Below are 14448 nucleotides of genomic sequence, written 5' to 3'. Positions count from 1 at the left end.
CTTCTTTGTGCACTACATCTGGAAGGGTTCTTCTCGGGAGAAAGCCAAAACAGAGCCTTAAAGCAATGCTAGGTGGTATTTTTATCCTAAAATTACAGGTTCAAAATCATTGTGCTGCTTCACTGACCTGCAATAAAAGAACAGAGCCTCTGCCGTTGCTCCTCCAGGCTTATCACTGCAGAAACCGCACTATGTAACTTCTGGAGGAGAGTAGGAAACCACACCCTTTCCATCCCGATTTCAAGACAGTGCTGTTTTTTTTTCAGAATATAAACCCAGACAGGTGTCACAAAATGGATGTTGACTGAAAAAATGAAAGATTAAACGTTTCGTCGCTGTCCAGTTAAAAACATCTATCTCCATTTTTGTTGATTTTTTTTACTTTAATACATCACTTGAACACAACAGTTGATGATGAAGGAACCAATAAAAATACTCCAGAATTACTTGGAATAAAATCTTTTTACACTGACATTAATTATGTTTTTTCTCCTATTTTGGTGAGATATATGTATTCATTTGGACAGCGACAATATATAGGATATGGTCCTTTATCCCATATTAATTACCTGGGACTTTCCATTCTAATAATCTAATCCTGCTTTGAGAGTAAGCTTATTTCATTCCTTTACCACAAGCTAAGATGAAAATGTAAAGCCAGCAGCCTATTATTTTTTGTTGACTCTGTGTACGAACATCCCGTTTAAGGTTTTAGGAGCAGGTAGTAAAAAGGCAGCACTTCGGTAATCCTATATTACAATGAATTAAGACCCAGTGGTTTGGTAGCGACTGCGCTGTGTTACTCAGCAGGATGTAAATCAGACAAAAGAAAAGCAGCGACCCTAAACAACAAAGTCACAGAGAAAACAGTGAATAGCCAAGAGGTCACCCAAAGAGCCATGTAAACAGAGAAAAAGTATAAAAAACAAATAACAGAGAAAATGACAAAACAAAAACAGATTTTCACCTTACCTGTGTGCCGTTTTAAGCTCTGGCTGACATTAAAATAGCAAAGCATGTCTTCTAACCATACACATTCTCACTTTTTATGGTGTATGAAGCATTAAAAACCTACAAATTGTAGGCTAGGAAGTAGCTTGAGCTAAGAGGCTAGCAAATTATACTGTTTATCTACAAAACTTTTGGAAATGGGCTCCACAATGAAAAAAACAGACCTAACAAATAAGTGAACCCAATAAACTGAACACTGGCATTTTTTATTTTTATTATTATTATTTTTTTTTTTTTTGCTGACTTCAAGATGCTAGTTAATCACGATTTTGTATTTGCTAATTTTATACTTAAAGATGCCTCCAGCTAAAATCTATTTTTCATACTTGTTAACATGTCTGTGTTTTGTTTATGCTAGAAGATCTATAATAAGCAGTCAATGTCACAGCCGAGCATTTCTGCTTTGAATCTGCAGTGATCCAAAGATGGTTGGAAAACAGAAGATTCAGAAAGTCAGGATTTCTTATGTCATAAATCTAAACCAACTTTCTGGTATTAGAAGGTTTTTATCTTTTTTTATACCTAATATGTATTATTGATTTAAACATTATTTTAAAAAATAATATAAATACATTTTTAAAATGCTGCTAATTTATGCCATTTAATCTTTTAGGATTGAAATATTTTTGGATGGACAAGTCTACTTAGATTTAATGCTGAAAATAAAGCTTCAGTTTCATTTCAAAGCAAAACTTCGAGGAGCTCATACGGTTGGAAGACAGACAGGAGAGCGGGAAAGTCTAACTTATGTATCACTAGCTGCCTCCTGTTTCGGAACCTGCAATTAGCTTCTTAGTCGATTTATCAGTTCCCCCTTAAATGCTGCAGCAGTTATGTTCAGACTGCTAGGGCGCGAGACTCTAACTGCCGCACTGTTTAAGGTGGAACCGAAGATTGGAATACGAAGTCTGTTCTTGTTTTAACCGGACTACAACACAATAACTCATCTCTTAGGGGATAGTTTAAACGTGTTGTGTCACGGAAAGCTCACAGGCGTCGTTTTTTGTTTGTTTTTTTTAACGCTAACGTATACGACTAATGGTAATGCCTTGGATGACACCGTTAACGTTACTGACACTGAGGCTGGTTTCGCCAAAGTTGAATGGTCGTTTATTATAAACTTAGTTGGAACACCTTTAGGATCCTGCTGTCTGGGGCAAACCTAACTGACTGCTATAATATGAACAAAAGACCTACATCAACGGGTTTAATATACAGACTGCAGGCATCATACCAGTTTCCTAACAGAGGTAAACAGACACGAGCCATGACAACGGAACCGGTGTGTGGCTGAGAGACAGGGTCTCCAACGGTCGCCCGCGGAAATAGGAAACTTACATGGAACCGAAGCGCGGAAACGTCTCCCTTTAACTGTGAACTCGGTCCCGAGAGCCATATCGGTCCCCGCGGAAGAGCACTCCTTCAGTTTTGAGTCAAAAACTGGTTAATCTAGGCACTTTCTGAGCGAAACCACGCCGCTGCGCCTCGCCATTAGGATGAGGAGGAACTTCCCTAAGGAATATCGCTCAGGAACGCACACACACACGCACCTCTCTCTCTCTCTCTCTCTCTCTCTCTCTCTCTCTCTCTCTCTCGTGTGGGTGTATAAACTCATTATCTTTCCTGTTTTTATTATTCTTTTTGAACGTCTCTTTTTTTTACTTTGATTTTTTTAAATGTGTAAAATGTACAAAATCTCTCTCTCTCTCTCTCTCTCTCTCTCTCTCTCTCTCTCTCTCAAACACATACACACACGTTTGTTTTCATACATTGTGGGGCCATTAAAAGACTTCCAATTATTTTGTGGAGACTTACATTATCCATAAGTGATACTGGCCTAATCCTACACCTAGACCCTAACCAATCCACACCTCTTCTCATTAAAATTTAAGGAGTTACATTCTGGGTCCAGCTCGTGGTTCCCACAGTATTCCAGAGTGTTTTATCAGGTTTTGGTCTCCACAATGTCTGCTACAGAACTTTATATCTAAATAATAACTTTGTATTCTGACATTTTTTTACCTAAAACTAATGACATATTGTCACAGTATTCACACTCACCACCTTGAAATAATGCACACACGTCCAGTTAATAAAAACCCAGATTTCCAGATTCATGACCAATGTCTGATAGCTACACCTAAACATTTGAGCTACAGTAAGTTATGGTAAACCTTTAACAAAGGGAAAAGGGCTTTGTGTCACTAAGTGTCACCTAGTGAACATAAGCAAATCTGGTGATGCCAATGAATACTGAATAAGTCAAACCATAACCACCATTTGATCAAACAAGGAAAAACATCAGGTGCCTTGACTCACCGTTGTTGTTTGAACAGCCCAGTGGGGACACATACTTTAACACAGTAATCTGTATTGCATTTGGCTTTTGACTGCACTTGATTACATAAGAGAATACTATGCTTTATCTGATCTTATTACTTGCTGAGGCTTGTAAAAATTGAAGGACAGACAGAAAGAACACAGCCAATGAAAAAGGGGACAACCCTTTGGTTCACGTTTTGGACTAAACCATTGCCAGATGTATCCCTTTGCTTATTTTCACAGAAAGTGAGGATATGACATCACAGTGGAGACATGCTCGGGTGGGGGGGTGACATGAGGGGAAAAAATGTCAGCTGGCCATTACAGTGCAGTCTGGCCACACAAACTGACAAGCCAGTGCTTTTACAACTGACCAAAGACTAACACACACTCACATATGGGCCTGTTCTACAACATAAATGGCCACAAATTGGTAAAGCACCTTGTATCGAGCGGCTGAGCCAAGGCTACAAATCAGCAAAGCTCAGAGGTTTTTTTGTATCTGCTGATTGACAGCCAAACTGGTCACACATTAGTGTTAAAGGGCAATGCCATAAAACAGCCCAGTACTTAAAGAAACATCACTTCCAGAACCATCTTGTGAGTGGGTCTTTGTACATTTGCTTCCTGCTGTTTTTCCAAATCCACTCCTAGCAAAATAGTCCTATGTAACACCAAGAAAAACCTCTCCATCATGAAGAAAAACAGAGATCCAGAACCATTTAAGCATTCACATGGTCTCTTGGAGGTGTCTATTTTCTATGTTTAAGCACTGTCTTTACTAAAAGACTTTCAAAAGACCTATTTTTATTTTCATTGCCATGGTCACTTTCAAGTTTAAAACGCACTGACTGTATTTCAGAGGGTCCACTATATCAATATTGCTACATCACAGCGATAGAACAGAGGCCAGATTTCCATACGGACAGTCAAAGAGAAATCAAAGCTGTACACTCATCAAAGACAGTGAGAACATTCACATTGACAGTGTGTGGTCACATTGGGGCATATCCATGGTCATCAGTAGGTAAATGATTTTGGGGCAGACTACACACACACAAACACAAACACTTACCTTAAGCATACAGTTGCCTCTTTTGTATTTACTCTAGTAGCTGGTTAAAGGCTAACCATAGATAAACTTGTGGGCTTGCCATGGTGAGTTTGACACACACACAAGTTTGTTTCTGTGAATTGTGAGGACAATTCATAGACTTCCATTCATTTTGTGGAGCCATTTCCTAACCTTAACCATATCTAGTACTAGACAATCCCTTACACTTTACCGTAAGCCTAACTGTCCCCTTAACTTGTATTTGCCCCATAATTTAAAGTCCCCACAAGTAAGTGAATTCCCCACAATATGAGCATATAAATAGATGAGGGTCCCCAAAGTATTATATATTCCTGATACACAAACACACACATGCACATGCACACACACACTTCCACAGTAAATCCATAATCAAAGTCAATCCATAATCAAATGTTATCATCACAGTTATCATCATTGTCTTTTCATGTTGTCTCCTATTGTATAATTACACAGTTACATACAGGATTCTTGCAATGTCACAATGTGTATTTGTTTCTACCGCTTTACAACTGACTATATACATGAATATACCACAGAAATATATATATATATATATATATGTGTGTGTGTGTGTATATATATATATATATATATCACGGTGGGTCCAGAGCCTACCTGGAATCATTGGGCGCAAGGCGGGAATACACCCTGGAGGGGGCGCCAGTCCTTCACAGGGCAACACAGACACACACACATTCACTCACACCCACTTTTGAGTCGACAATCCATCTGCAACGTGTGTTTTTGGACTGTGGGAGGAAACCGGAGCACCCGGAGGAAACCCACACAGACACAAGGTTGTGGGTTCGATTCCTGCTCCGGGTGACTGTCTGTGAGGAGTTGGTGTGTTCTCCCCGTGTCCGTGTGGGTTTCCTCCGGGTGCTCCGGTTTCCTCCCACAGTCCAAAAACACACATTGATAGGTGGATTGGCGACTCAGAAGTGTCCGTGAGTGTGTGAGTGAATGTGTGTGTCTGTGTTGCCCTGTGAAGACTGGCGCCCCCTCCAGGGTGTATTCCCGCCTTGCGCCCAATGATTCCAAACCCACACGGACACAGGGAGAACACACCAACTGGACCCACCGCAACCCTGAACTGGATAATGGGTTACAGATAATGGATGAATGAATGAATGAATATATATATATATATATTTCTTTACCATTAAATGTTTTATGTTTTAGTTTTAGTTAAATGCAAATAACCTTCTGATATATGTAGAAGTTTGCACAGCCCTAGTCAAATAAGTTTTGTGAAGCGCATCGTCACTTCTGAATTTGTCAAGGGATTTTTCTCACACAAGTTCAACTAAGAAAGTTATCTATCTATGTTTAGAATCTGCACCTTTAACTGCATTTCTCTGCTTCCTCTGAGAGTGGGAAGCAGTGTTGTGGCTGGGGATAAGTGTGGTGTCAAATCGTTTAGATTTGGAATCCAGAAATATGGCAGGAATGAGCGCTAAAAATGTAATTTTTTCCATACATTTATTTACCTGCCTCAGGACCAAAAGAAAAAAGATATTTTCTCAATCTCACACACAGGTCTATATTTATACTTTGTTTTGACTGCAGTGTTTGTTTCTTGTTTTGCCCCAGGGTTTACTATTTGCTCAAAGACTGCATCTAAATGCATGCCAGCGAGATGTAAGGGAAAGTGACTTTGAATCGCAACACATCATCCTGGGCTTCATCTGCTGAGACGAGATCGGAGAGATACTTGTCCTGGGTGCAAAAACATGGGCTCGCACGCCCATAAAGCCTGACATTCCAGACAAGTCGCCTCATGCCTCCATCCAAGACCACAAAGATCAGAAACAAGGAAGAGGAGAAAAGACAGAAGGAAAGAAACATAAATAGAGATCAGCTACGGCCATGCCCTCGACAATGACTGGTTTCCAGTCATCTCTAGTCTGATATCCCATGTTATAACATCTATACACCTACAAAAGTAGCCTGTGGTTTAGTCCCACCCATTCAGATTGAAGTTATAAAGAGTGTTTCACAACAAAAGAATTTAAAAACAATTTAATTAAGGCAAAATACAGGGGAGTCTATCAGAACACAGGTGATATATTGTCCTTTTTTGTGGGGGCGGGCTTGTATCAAAACCTAGTACCTCCATGAAGGGAACACCCTTCTTAACCTTCCCTTTAATTTATGTAATGACTTTGTTTTGGAGCATTTATATTGGTCTATTCACCATACAATATTCAAACAGGGCCAGGTGGTACATGACAGAGACTTAAGTGTTACAAAGTCATGGCTATAGTTACATTCATGTTAATATAATAGTGTAGAATTCTACATGAAGATGGTTTTCATGCTAATGCAGAACAGGAATCACTCCTCTCTTTTCTCTCTCTCTCACTTCTCTTTCAATATTTCTTTAGTCTGTGTCTCTCCATCTCTCTTTTCTGTCTGTCCTTTTCTCTCAGTGCATACTCACTCTGTTTGCTCACTCTATTGGTCTCCTCTTTTCTCCCAGTTTTAATCTCCCTCTTTTCTCTTTTCTGTCTTGTTCTCACTCTCTCTCACACAAACACTTCCTCATTTGTCTCTTGTGTATCCCTCTATTCCACTCTTTTCTTTTATCTTTCTCCCTTCATCCCTCTTGTTCCTCTGCTACCTCCAACACTGCTCTCTCTCCCACTATGATCCCTCTTTTCTCTCACCCTCTCATGTCTTGTGCGATTTAGGTATTATGTAACCGCAGCTCCTCTATCCAGACCCGTCCATTAACTGTGCCATCCATCCATCTATTCATCCCTGATCCCTCTATCCCTCCTCCTCCTTCTTCTCTCTCACTCTCGCCCACCCATCCCTGGATCCGTCCGCCCGGAAAAGCGGCTTATACCCATACAACCGTCCACAGAGAGAGAGAGAGAGAGAGAGAGAGAGAGAGAGAGAGAGAGAGAGAGAGAGAGAGATAAAGCTCACACGAGCGCACACACGTGTGCCTGCACATATGCCCCACACACTCACACACTCACACAAATCAAGAGAGCTTTGATTATTGGAGGAAAAAGAGAACATTTGCCTCCATTGCTTCAGAGAAAAATTCAGGGATGTCTCAACCATGGTGAACTGCCTCCATGTTTTATTCATGCAGCAGAAGTGCCAAACCCCTTGGGAAGGGACAGTGTCAACTCGTTAGTCACCAGCAGTGGGAATAGTACAGCTATACTCGCACTGATGTGAGGACTGGAGCCAGGGATAGGCTTTATTTTACATACACCAACCTCCATCCATTGTGGATGCAGATGTTGTTCACACATCTTGAAATAATGAAATAAAATGAGGTACTCTGAAGTAGCTCAGTGCGTAGAGTTGACTAGAGCAAGTGAGCAATTGAGCACTGGGGAATTGAGATCTCTGAAGTGATGGAGCCCCATTCATTACCTTTTGGATACCTACTGCCATGCAGTTCTAATCACGCAATGTTCCCAGAAGAGTAGAAACTTTCCAAATTTGGTATCAAGTACTTGGAATGGGAACTTTTTTTTGTCCCTTCACAGTTGGGATTCCAGGCAAATTGAATAAGGACTAAATCATGACATGTAAACATTGCAGAGTGCTGACTGCCGGAATACAGACATCCAGCACAAACTAGCCCTTTGCAAAATCTCCCAGCTACAGTAGAGATCGCATTTATTTTCATGTCACAAATTACAGCAGCTTACGCCATGGTCTTTTGAAGAGGTGGATTGGTGGATGATGACAGACTCGAGCAAGCAATGAAAAAACTCCACCGATGCATTGAGCTGTGTTCAGTCACAATAAACAAAAACAAAATGCAAGTTCACGATGAGTAAACAAAACTTAACATTACCGCTGCTGTTGTGGTTTCCTGCTCATAGTAGAGATGTTTTATTGCAACACCACCAACTATATGTCCATTGTAGTAGAAAACCAACCAGGGACCAGGTACCATTCAGTGGAGAAATGGCATTTTACTGTAGCACAGGGTGGACAAACTCTCCAGTAATATCCTCTGTTTCAGAAGAAATGTTGTATGGCCAGGTCCCACAACATTCAGACTATATGGTGAAGTCATATTGTTCAAAAATATAATAGTTTATTGTTGCAGCAGAAGTTGAGAAAACAACTCAAGAAAATGCAAATAAAATTCCTCTTGACATGAAGTCAACTCACTAGGCATTGTGACACAAATTCTGTGTCCATTACCTTGCCTCCACTGCCTGTGTCCGCTCTTGCCTGAGGACCAAGTATTTCCAAATCATTTGACCTGCCATGTTTATCTCTATCCACAACAAATATGGTAACGGTAGTGGTCTCATTGGGTCTATCTTGGTCCGTCTGCCTGTCTGAATTTGTCTGTCTGTCTCTCTCTTCCTGTAGTTGTCTGTCTGTCTGTTTCTGCCAGTCTGCCAAGCTGCCTTGGATCTATCTCTGTCTTGTGGAGGCTATCGTCTTTCATGAAATCCAGAGCATTCTAAATGAGAGTTCCTCTTTAATGAGCTTGTCTTTCTGTCTGTCCTTCCATCCATCCAGTCCAACAAAACTCACTCCATCTTTTCTCGTAATGAACTCCTTACACTACTGTATGTCTGTAATACATGTTAGCCCAAAATATTACAGCGTAGTGTCTGCAAGTTAAGACAACTTTGGTATTAAACAATACATAGTGCAGCTTTATGAATATTTACATTTTATATTTAAGCCCGCAGTTTGATGAGGTAAACCACTGTCTGGTTACTCCACCAAGTGTCCAGTCAAATGTCAAGCCCTGGGTAGGTCGTCCCAACGCCTAGAGTGTGTGTCCCTCTCTTGGAAAGACAAACCATCCCTGCAGTCACTGTTTTTTTTTGTAGAGAAACGAGAGAATCACTCACTTTAGTACCTCTCAGCAAATCAATAGACAAGAGAGAGATTGGCTATGGCAGCGCAATTACAGAGAGAGGAGGGCAGTAAAAGTGAAAAAGACAGAGGCTGGGAGTTTTCAGAGTTGGTCATATCAAAGTGCCCACACACACACACTTTCTGGATTTTTTAAAAATAAATTCATCCCCCCACCCCTCAAACAATGTTTTTTTCCCCCAGCTATATTCATACCTGTTACATCGTTTCCATAGCTCCAGATTTCAGCCGGGGTGGTTGGTTGCACTTTGTGCTTTCCCACAATCCCAGGAATCCCAAATACGTTCATGGATATTGACGTCTGGGTTCTGATGTTTGTTTTATGTTATCCACCTGCTGTCTAAAATGGCTGACTGCTGTGTTCAGATAGTTTACTGAAAATCACACTTGACCACACCACATTGTGAAGTCTGCAAGAGCTTTCTAAAGCCTTGGATGTGGGTTTAGGAGTTGATAGACGTTTATGGGCTGTGTTTAGAGAAATGCTTAAGGTAAGAACTGACAAATCATCTTTATTAACACTGTTAGCCTTGTAGCTCTACTGCTAAACTAAAGAGGCAAAATATCTGCTGACTGACTACAACAAGAGTAAGGTGTAACTGGATTTTTGGCTCAATAATTTAAAGTTAATAATAATTGTCATAATAATTAACATTGTTCTGGTTATTATTTTGTCATATGGTATTTCCTGATATTTTCTGAAGTGTTAATTAGAGCTCATATTGATTGGCCTTAGTTGGGGCCAAGCATCATCACCTAAAATCAATATCTCTTTCTGAATTTCATATGAGACTGGGGCTAAATTAATCCAGTCAAACCATTCACTCATAAAGCCAAGGTCAAGTAAATTTCTTTTTGGGCTGTTTAGTTACACTGAACAGCTCTTATTTTATGCAGCACAGGTAGGATGATAAATTCCTAAATGAAATACATGTGTGTGATTGGTGGCTTTTATATCAGTAATAGGTAATTAAATGTTCTTTGCCCCAGGTTAAAAGAATAGCTCAGCTCCGTGCTTTGATGATTCATACACCAATGGGGTAAAGTTCATCATCACATGCCAGTTAACAACAGCCAAACACACCAGCCTCAGGCTTACTCTGCTCACAAAATGACCAACATCCACCACCAGTACCAACATATTCCATTACAGAGTGACCACTCAGACTGAAAGGAGAAGTCCTGTGATTTTTCACAATAATTAAGTGAATAATGCTATGAGTCTCAGATATTTTTACTTCGATGGGGATTGGAGCCAGACATCACCATGTCTTCGTCCTATGGTGTCTACATCAAATATATTTACTTTGAATATGGTTCAGAGACACTGTTTGGGGATTTTGACTTAAATTATTTTGTCAGCTTTTTCTCAAAAATGTTTTTCTAGAGCTGAGTTATTCACATCCAACCACAATGAATTCCATATATATTCATGTATTATATATATACATATATATATATATATGTGTGTGTGTGTGTGTGTAATCATCTTAAATTCTAAACAGTATGTGATAATTCTTATCCTGAAATTGAAAGGATGTTATAAAATTATAAAACCTATTTCTGAGCGTCATATTCTACAGGTATATCATTTATAAAGCAGATTATTTTGCCTTTGTTTAAAAAATAATGCATAAAATAAGACAAATTATCCAGCTAATGGGATCTGTTGTACTGTAGATAAGACAGATTATCTACAAATAGGAGGAAACATTTTTAATATTATTTCAGGGAAATATATATATTGATTTTAAACTGATATTTGTGTTTTTTTGCAACGGATGTTCACGTTAATTTGTAATGTAATAGATTTTAGTACAAAAAGTCAAATGACAAACTCGATGCAAGACACACACAGACACACATACACATACATACACACACACAGAGACACACACCCAAAGCAGTGATTCATGTAGTGACCTGCCAGAATTTCCCAGTCAGGCAGTACCAAGCTTGAGAGAAGTATAAAACAGTTCCCAATGACACAGATCAAAGCAGGTGTGTGTTTGGTTCCAGAGCTGTGCTCTGTGCCACTCCTATTCACCTCCATCTCTGATAACCCTCAGATCTCTAATAATGTCACAGTGTAAACACTCACCAGACATCGTCTGAGTCCTGCTCCTCGACCACGGGCTGCCCGCAGACGGAGGGAAAGAAAGACAGGAGCATGGGGGAAGGACGAAGAGATAGAGAGAGCGATGGACGAGTCCTTCTCACAGCTCCATTTCCCCCCTCTCTATCTGTTTCTCTCTCTCACTCTCTCCCACAGTTCTCCTGCCTTTCACAGGGAGGAGGGGCTCACTCTAAACACACACACACACACACAGTCTCTCTCTGTCTTTCTCTACTGCCCCCTCCCGGGCAGCAGCCTGACTCATTTCTCTCTCTCTTTTCTTTTCTGTTCCCTGTGACACACACACAAACACACACTCTCTCTCTCTTTCCTGTTCTTTCACTCATCTTTCAAACTCCTTTTTCTCTATCTGTATCTCTATGTATTTCTGCTTTCACCCCCTGGCCCCGTCTCTCTCACTGTGTGCTTACATTAGAGGTGTTAATAGCATGTAAAATGTTTCACATTCTTACTCACCCACACACAGTTTCTCTCTCTGTCTCTCTCTTATTTTTACTCAATCCTTGCATTATGGGTGTGTGTGTGTGTGTTTTCCAGGGCATGAGGACGAAGTAGTCAATACAGGGACCAGCTGTCTGCTGCTCCTGGTGTGTGTGTGTATGTGTGTGTGTGCGCGCACGTGTGATTACTGCCATACTTAGGTCTAACGTGAGTGAAGTCTGGTACCGATGAGGCCTGATTAGTTCTGGATCACAAACACCACTCCAGCTGATCTTAAAGATAAGAAATAAAAAGTCATCATCCAAGAGAATGCAGGTCCACCTCTCCACAGCCTTTTTACCCTCCATAACCTATGCATACGGGTATTAAAACTGCTCAAGTATGTCACACTTTTCTATAGAGATTATATAAGTTGTGTACAATTTGATGTCCATAGCAATTTTTTTGACTGATCCTACTTTGGTTAAAAGGCCTTCAAGACAAACAAAAGACTCCCAAGATGAAAAACGTTTCTAAGAAAACCTTACACTCCCCTCTTTCACAATAATAAAAAAAGGCTTGTAGGGCTCATTTTCTAGACAGATGAAAGAAGAGTTTTGTGAGGCTTTTAAAGTGGAGTATGAAATGCCTTCCAGCAATTCAGCCACGCAATTAGAGGCAATAAATATGAAGATGCTGCACGTCGAGGCTTGCTCAAATGTGTTTTGAACTTCCACAGAATCCTCTTATAAAACACTTATACTTAATAACACTTAACAATAAAAGATGTACAAGAAGTACATACAGCACGGAGACTGACCAACTAAACCCAACGTATAATGTGTGTCAGTGCGTATTGACAAATCAGAGACCACTGATCATTTCTTCAGTTTATAGTCAAACCTTTCCATTAAGTACAGGTTATTCATTTTCAAGACATGTTTCTGTGTAGTTTATGTGAGATAATCCACTTACAGAAGAAGGATAAGGAAAGTAAAATAGTAGAAAAATGGACTGAAAAATATAAAAAAATGGGACCAGTAACAACCATGGAATACCTGGCAGACCACCAACACTCTCCACATCAGGAAAGTTGTTCATGCTTCGAAATAAGTAGACATGTGTGTGTGTGTGTGTGTGTGTGTGTGTTTGAGAGAGAGAGATTGTGTATAAAACAGAGTGCAGAGACCTAAGAAATTAATAAAAGTGTAAAGTATTATTTGCCATTGACCTCATTTTCCATTGTATTCTTATATAAAATGCTCTCTCTCTCTCTCTCTCTCTCTCTCTCTCTCTCTCATCCCCACTGAATACATGCATCTGTTTGAAGCCATGTGCTGCTAAAATACAGTCCAAGCTCAGTGTAAATTTATGGAAACATTTTATTTCCCACAACAAACTAATTCAAGTCAAATACTAAACAATACAATCAAGTGTCTGACATCAGCGTCTCATATCATCAGGTTTAAGCTGCCACCCACCGACTTGAAAATCACTATATTGAGGAATGAAGTACATGGGGATTACTAAATTACTAAACAGTTTTATTGCAGAAACCAACAGGGAATGACTTGGTGTAGGCCACAGATCCCACAAACCAGAATCTTCCTCTATTCCTCTCATGGAACTGGCTTCTAACTCACCCACTCATTAACTAACTCATTCACTTAATCACTGATGCTTAGGAATGTCACTATAACGGGTGCTGTACATCTACACATTATTAGAAATGGTTAATGTACTTATATATATTAGAAACACTAACTTTGTTCTTCCAATTATTGGCCACCCACTTTGTATGGCCACTTTATTAGACCTGCATTGTACATGCCTCCAGCTTCAAAACAAAATGAATTATAATAGGAATATGCATAAATTACAGCAATTATATTTGAGACTTTTATTTTATGAATAATTTCATCAAAGCAAGTGTTGCCTTGACAGTATGATTATAAAGAGCTCTTACTCAGGCCTCCTTATGTCTCTTTTTCAAGGTATTAATCTTTCCTTTTATCTGACGAAATTTATGAAGCAATAAAGTCGTGCTGAGATGCGTTCTGATATCACTGTTTCCTTGACAACATTGGTTTTCTCCAGCTCCAGATAGAGAGGGAGGGGAAAAATTACGCAAAGAAACTGACCTGAGTGGGGGAAACTCAGCGTGATCCGACCTTGTGTATTCATTATATTCTTCGCTTGAATAGCATCTGAGCACAGAGCAGAGTTACAGCAGGATGGAACAGTATACACTTTTACATATTCATACAGAGTCACTCTTGAATCTTCTTCTAAGTGACGGTAAACAACTGTGTAACACTACTGGCCCCTGTATGAATTTATATTTCGATGCTATGCCCAATGGTCACTATGCCCAAAGGTCACTATGCCCAATGCCCAGCACTGGCATGAGGGGTATAAAGCATCCAAGCACTGGGTAGTAGAACAGTGGAAATGCACTCTCTGGAGTGATGGAGCTCTGTCAGGTATTGTTGGAATGGTGTTTGTGATCAAACGGAGGGACCCTGGCCCTTAGGTTCCCACCGCTGTTCTGCAGAATAACAAGCCATTTGTCCCTGATTCTCTTAAA

The 14448-nt window shown here is 40.0% G+C and overlaps 1 protein-coding gene across 3 annotated transcripts in view; it reads right to left on the bottom strand.

Annotated features, from left to right (window-relative positions):
* Window positions 1–14448, bottom strand: part of dab2ipb (DAB2 interacting protein b) — a 113103-nt gene that overhangs the window by 48667 nt on the left and 49988 nt on the right. The window contains exon 1 of one of the 3 annotated variants that reach the window (XM_066658566.1): window positions 11406–11539. The exons of 1 other annotated variant lie outside the window; for it this stretch is intronic. The gene's annotated coding sequence lies outside the window, so the exon portion shown is untranslated. Of the gene's footprint in view, window positions 1–2349; window positions 2653–11405; window positions 11540–14448 lie in introns of those variants that run through there. One more of the 3 variants, XM_066658569.1, reaches the window with a different exon arrangement.

This window comes from Hoplias malabaricus, chromosome 2, assembly GCF_029633855.1.
Source record: "Hoplias malabaricus isolate fHopMal1 chromosome 2, fHopMal1.hap1, whole genome shotgun sequence".
Taxonomy (NCBI): domain Eukaryota; kingdom Metazoa; phylum Chordata; class Actinopteri; order Characiformes; family Erythrinidae; genus Hoplias; species Hoplias malabaricus.
This window is presented reverse-complemented; position numbering and strand designations above follow the sequence as displayed.